The sequence below is a fragment of the Panthera leo genome, chromosome B2, assembly GCF_018350215.1.
Source record: "Panthera leo isolate Ple1 chromosome B2, P.leo_Ple1_pat1.1, whole genome shotgun sequence".
In the NCBI taxonomy this organism is placed as follows: Eukaryota; Metazoa; Chordata; class Mammalia; order Carnivora; family Felidae; genus Panthera; species Panthera leo.
Window position 1 is genome coordinate 1,895,902 of NC_056683.1, and position 6,095 is coordinate 1,901,996.

The following is a 6,095-nucleotide window of genomic DNA, read 5'->3' on the forward strand; positions in this document are numbered from 1 at the left end:
AATAAATGTTAAAAATAAATAAAAAGCCCTTTTGGGCTTTCTATTTATAATGGGGGTCAATTTTGGTGATCTAATATTCGCCTAGAAAATCAACCATTTCATCTATATTTTAAAATTTATTTGCCTCGAATCTGCAATATAATCAGTTATGACTTTTTAAATAGCTTTATTGAGGGAAACTGATGTACAGTAAACTGCAAAGGTATACAGTTGTACATATGTTTTAACATGTACACACCTGTGAAATGATCACCACAATCAATATAACGAACATATCACCCAAAAAAGTTGCCTTGTGTGTTTTGGTAATTCCTCCCTTCCACACTTCCCTGCACCCTGCCGTCATCTCCAGACAATCTCTGCTAGAAATCCCTATAAACTATTATAAATTTGCATTTTTTAGAATTATGTATGGATGGAATACAGTATGTTCCTTCCTTTTTTAGGCTTCTTTCATTCAGCATAATTATTTTGATATTCATCCATGTTGTTGCATATATCAATAATCCATTCTTTTTATTGTTGAGTATTTCATCGTATGGATACACCAGTTTGTTTATACAGTTACCCTTTGATGGACATTTGGGTTATTTCCATTTGGGGGCTCCTAAAATGAAGTTGGTATAGACATTTGTGTACAAGTCTTTGTATAGACATATACTTTCATTTGTTTTCAGTAAATACCTAGGAGTGGGATGGTTGGATCTACGTGATGAGAATATTTTTAACTTTTAAAGAAACTCAAATTGTTTTCTAGTGTCTGTCCTCTTTCACACCCGTACCAGCAGCGCACGAGCTTTCCTTCACTACACATTCTTCTAATACTTGGTAAGGTCGGTCTTTCATTTCACACGTTCTAATAGGTGTGCAGTAGGACCTTATTGTAATTGTGATTTGCATTTCCTAATGACTAATGATATTGAGCATCTTTTCATGGGAACATTTGTCGTTCCTATAAAGCCTTTTCCTGAAGTATCTGTTCAAGTTTTTGCCCATTTTTCCCCTTCTCTAAGAAGTACCATTTTGTCAGTCAGCTTTGATAGGTGTATTGTGCTGGGTCAGCCATTTGTTAAATGCAAAAGCGAGGTAGAAAAATATGACCTTCTAACCTCTAGGGAACTTACTAATTGGGAAGACAGAACTTTATACCCCAAGAATACCTATGGAGCTACCGCCATCACATAGAAATGACCAACTACCCCTCACTCCATACATCCCTTCATGATACCGTTTTCTTCGCTGGTCTGTAGGTATGAAAGAAATCCATGATCTGGAGCCCTGACAGTTTATTCATAGTTTCATTCTACTGGGGCACCTGGGTGGCTCAATCAGTTGAGTGTCTGACTCTTGATTTCAGCTCAGGTCATGATCTCACGGTTTGTGGGATCGAGTCCCACGTCGGGCTCTGCACTGAGGACATAGCCTTCTTGGGAATCTCTCTCTCCTCTCTCTCTGCCCCCCCCCCCCCCCGGTTATGCACTCTCTGTCTCTGTCTCTCTCTCAAAATAAATAAACTTTAAAAAATAGTTTCATTCCACTGCTTTTACCCTACAAGGGCAATGCTGTCAGCCATAACAGAAGAGGTAGAGTGGTGACACATCATTAGACTTCATGCTAAAAATGAAGTAACTTAGGGGCGCCTAGGTGGCTCAGTCGAAGTGCCTTACTATTGGTTTCAGCTCAAGTCATGATCTTATGGTTCATGAGTTTGAGCCCTGCATTGGGCTCTGTGCTGACAGCAAGGAGCCTGCTTGGGATTCTCTCTCTCTCTCCCTCCCTCTCTCTCTCTCTCTCTCTCTGCCCCTCCCCCACTCTCTCAAATAAACTTAAAACAATTTTTTTTTTAATGAGGTAACTTAGATTTAATATGGACTACTGGAATCTGAAAGGTCGGGAAAAAAGAGCTGCTTGGACTGCTTCAGTGGAGTTGCCACGAGATGTGGGTGGGAAAAGACTATATGAAGAAGGTCTTTTATGAGTGTTTTCAAATGTCTTCTCAACCAGCGTGATTTTGTCCCCTGGGAGTCATTTGACCATATCAAGAGACTTGTTTCACAGCTGGCAGGAAGGTGGGGGGTCATTGTTGGGGGAGGTGAGTTAGTGGTTGGGAGGGGAGAGGAAGGAGATACTGGAATCTAGTGGGTGGAGGTCAGGGATACTGCCGATCGTACAATGCACAGGACAGCCCCTCACAACAAAATTATTCAGCCCAAAATGTAAATAGTGCTGAAGTTGAGAGATTTGTTGAAAAGAAGAAAACTGGCAAGAAATGGAAGTAGGAAACACATGTTTTCTTGGTTTAAATTCTGGAACGTTTCTGAGCTTGCTTGCTTTTTTTTTTTTTTTTTTTTTTTTTTTAATGTTTATTTTATTTTTGCGACAGAGAGCAGGGGAGAGGGGCAGAGAGACAGGAACACAGAGGATTCAAAGCTGACTCTGCGAAGATAGCGGAGAGCCCAATGTGGGGCTGGAACTCACTAACCTGAGATCATGACCTAAGCCAAAGTCAGATGCTTAACTGATTGAGCCCCCCAGACACCCCAAGACTAGCTTTTTAAATGTACTACCTGATTCCTTAGGCTGTATTCTCTCAACCAGGAAATGAAACGCTGAAATCGTCATCCTTTGACTCATGTCCCCACCAGTATTGAATTTAATACCCTACAAAGTTTTTCTGTGGGAAGTTTGTTTTCTCAGCAGGGTATATTAACAGAAAGAAGGGGGGAGAAAGGAGAAAGAACCAGGAGGAGGAAGAAGAATCAACGGGGCTGCCCACTCATATTTCCTACGAGCAAGGCACTTCTTTTGGATCTTGCATGTTCATTGGCTGGTCCCTGATCAAAGGCAGGACAGATAAGTAGCAGGCCGGTAGGGGTAAGGCGCTATTTCTATCTAGCAAGTACTCACAAAGCACTTACTTGCTAAAGGACCATATAGAACAAGCCTGGTCAAGTGGGCAAACAACCCTATAAGGAAAGCGTCTGAACCTTACAGACGGAGTTGAGCCCCCACAGTCCGCGGGAGGAAGGGGTGCAGAGCGCCAGCTTCGGCAGGGAAAGGGAAGGCGAGCCTGGAGAACCGCACCCCGTGGCCCGCTAGGCCCAGCCAGCCGCTCCCTACAACGTCCTCAAGACAACCATCGAGTTAGGGACCTTCGTGCCATCCTAGAGCGGCCGGGAAGCGCATCCGGCAGACGCAAAGCGCGGCGGCTCCCGCGGTGGCCGGGGGCGCGCTGCGGAAGCTGTTCTCGGTTGCCGTCTTCTGCAGGTAGGGCTGGGAGCCCCGGGAGGACGCGGAGTTGGGGGTCGGGCCCGGGGAGGCCTCCATCGTCCTTCCCTCCTGGCCCCTCCCCGGCGGCCCCGCGCTGAAGTCGGCCCGGGGCGGGACCGCGCGTGGTGGCTGGGGAGCCGCGGCATGGCCTTTGGGAGGCTTCGGCCACGGGTGGAGGGTCCGGGCCCCGCTCCGTGGCCTGCGGGACTCAGGGGTCATCTCAGGGAGGCCTGTCCTACGTGCATCCCTGCTGCTCTTCATACAGCTCCTACTGCTTCGTGTCCTCTAGAACCCGCTCTTCGTTTTCGTCTGTTGCTTATTGCCTCACAGCCAACTCACTCCCACCCCGACATGGGTCTGAGCCCCCGACGGCAGAGATTCGTGTCTGTTTTTAACTCGTAAGAAATGTAAATTGCCCAGAACCGTGTCTGGCGGGAGTTAACAATTGTACGTGTCGACTGTTACTATTTTGTTCAGGCAGCATCTGGGGCGCCTAAAACAGGCCTGGGACGTAGTAGGAACTCAGTGTTTATCGAATGAATGAATGAATGAATGAATGAATGAATAAATGAATGAATGAGGTTCTTGCCAGAACCTTATGACCAAGAAAGGAAACAGATTTTCTGTGATTAGTTAAGCTGTGTCAGTAAATGCTTCTGAGTAGGGCACTGAGCTGGACGCTGGAGGTAGAGATTCTTAGCAGAGAGAGGCTTTTAGGGCAACAGGGAAACAAGGAGAGCTAATTGTATGTATGTATGTATGTATAACATAAATAGCAAAGAACCACATGGCTAGCAGTGACAGAAAGTGCTACTGTAATCATTTTTGCCTCTCACCAGTAGGCACTCTGGGTTGTTTTATTACACTGATTTTTACCCAGCATCCAGTTTCAGCATCACAGACATCAGTGGCCAAATGACTTGAGGTTACATTGGATTTTTCAGGGAATACAGAGCTAAAAAACACAGCACTCTGTTCCCTGGAAATAATGCAGGTAGAAATTAAAATGTGAAATGAAAAGGAGAATGGAGTGTTTGTGATCTCGTTGAGAATGCTTTAGCTCACATGCTTCACTCTTAGGTTGTTTTTGTTTGCTGGGAATTTTTGCTGGTTGGTTGTTTCGGGTTTTGTAGGAGTCGTTGGGACTTACTTGGATATCAGATCTGGGATATTTGCTATTGGACTTGGAATGAGACAAATGGGATTAACAATTTTCTGTTTTCTGACATTTTAGCTACTCCATTTTCACGTTCTTCACATTTTTAGTGTTACTAGCAAAAGATGGAATTCAACATACTTAGAGTCCTTAATCACTTAACACATCTTTTGGGGAAGGTACAAAACATTAATTATACAGGATTATTGCTAGGATATAACCTTTTCTGTTAACAGAAATCCAGTCACTCTGAGGCATCCACTGAATAACTTGAGGGTTTAAAAGATATATGTACCAACTAAATTGTACATATTCAAATAAGGAAGCATAATTTAGCCGAAGAATCAGTCATTAATATCATTTAAAATTTACATCTCCAAAAATGTATATATTTGGGGGCCTGGGTAGCAACGTGTTTTACTTTCTAACTCTGTATGGGTAAAACCTCCCCTAGAAGATGGCTTTTGGGGCAGAAGACATAATCCTTGTTGGTGCCCCTTGTAGTTTTGTTTATTTGGTGTGTCTAAGTCTGACTGTCCATGCATATCTATCTCATATGGAGCACCCTTTGTGGATTTTCTTTTTAGATTCATTTGTTGCCTTTCAGTTTTACGGTGACAAAACTTTGCACGTGTAACTATTTTTTAAAAATTCTATTTCCGGGGCGCCTGGGTGGCTCAGTCGGTTAAGCGGCCGACTTCGGCTCAGGTCATGATCTTGAGGTCCGTGAGTTCAAACCCTGTGTCGGGCTCTGTGCTGACAGCTCAGAGCCTGGAGCCTGCTTCTGTTTCTGTGTTTCCCTCTCTCTCTGCCCCTCCCCCATTCACGCTCTGTCTCTCTCTGCCTTTCAAAAATGAATACATGTTAAAAAAATTTTTTTAAAATTCTGTTTCCCTCAAAATGCATGCCTATGTAGGTATGGGAGGCCAGCACTCCCAATGACACCTTTTAACTTGCCCTGCTTTTACTCCTTGAAGGGCAGCCATCTTGCTCATTTAGTACCTATCTGCCTTTTTCACCCCCCCTTTCCCCTTTATTCCCTCCTCCATCTAGTTTTCCTAAATGATAGTCCTCCCTGCAATCTACGGCTACTTTCTTCCTTTCAGTTAATTGGCCAAAGTAGTGAAAGGCATATGAATTTTGGAGTTAGAGACCTATGTTTAAGTAAAAAAGCTTTCGTTTCTTCCTTTTTTCTTGCATATGTCACTGAACTATTCTGAACTTCAGTTTCCTCATTTGTAAACAGATTATAATACCTAAATTGGTCACTTGTAGGAATTCGAGCATCAATATAAGCATCATAAATGTAAGCCCAGCACAGTACCTGGCATACAGAGGATAGTCACTAAATACTAGTACTTGTCTCTTCACCTACTTTCCTTCCCGTTAGATGTCTAGTAGCACCCAGCCTTTACCAATGACCATTTCTTTACATGCTTATCTAAAGGCCATTTAAGTCAAATCCATCTTTGGCTCCCTACTCTCTAAAATAACCCAAACTTTCCAGATTCCCCTTTTAAGTAGGTTGGATTACGCCCTCCCCCCTCTTTTTAAAGTTTATTTATTCATTTTTGAGAGAGAGAGAGAGAGAGCACACATGAGCCAGGGAGGGACAGAGAGGGAGGGAGACAGAATCCCAAGCAGGCTCTGAGCTGTCAGTGCAGAATCC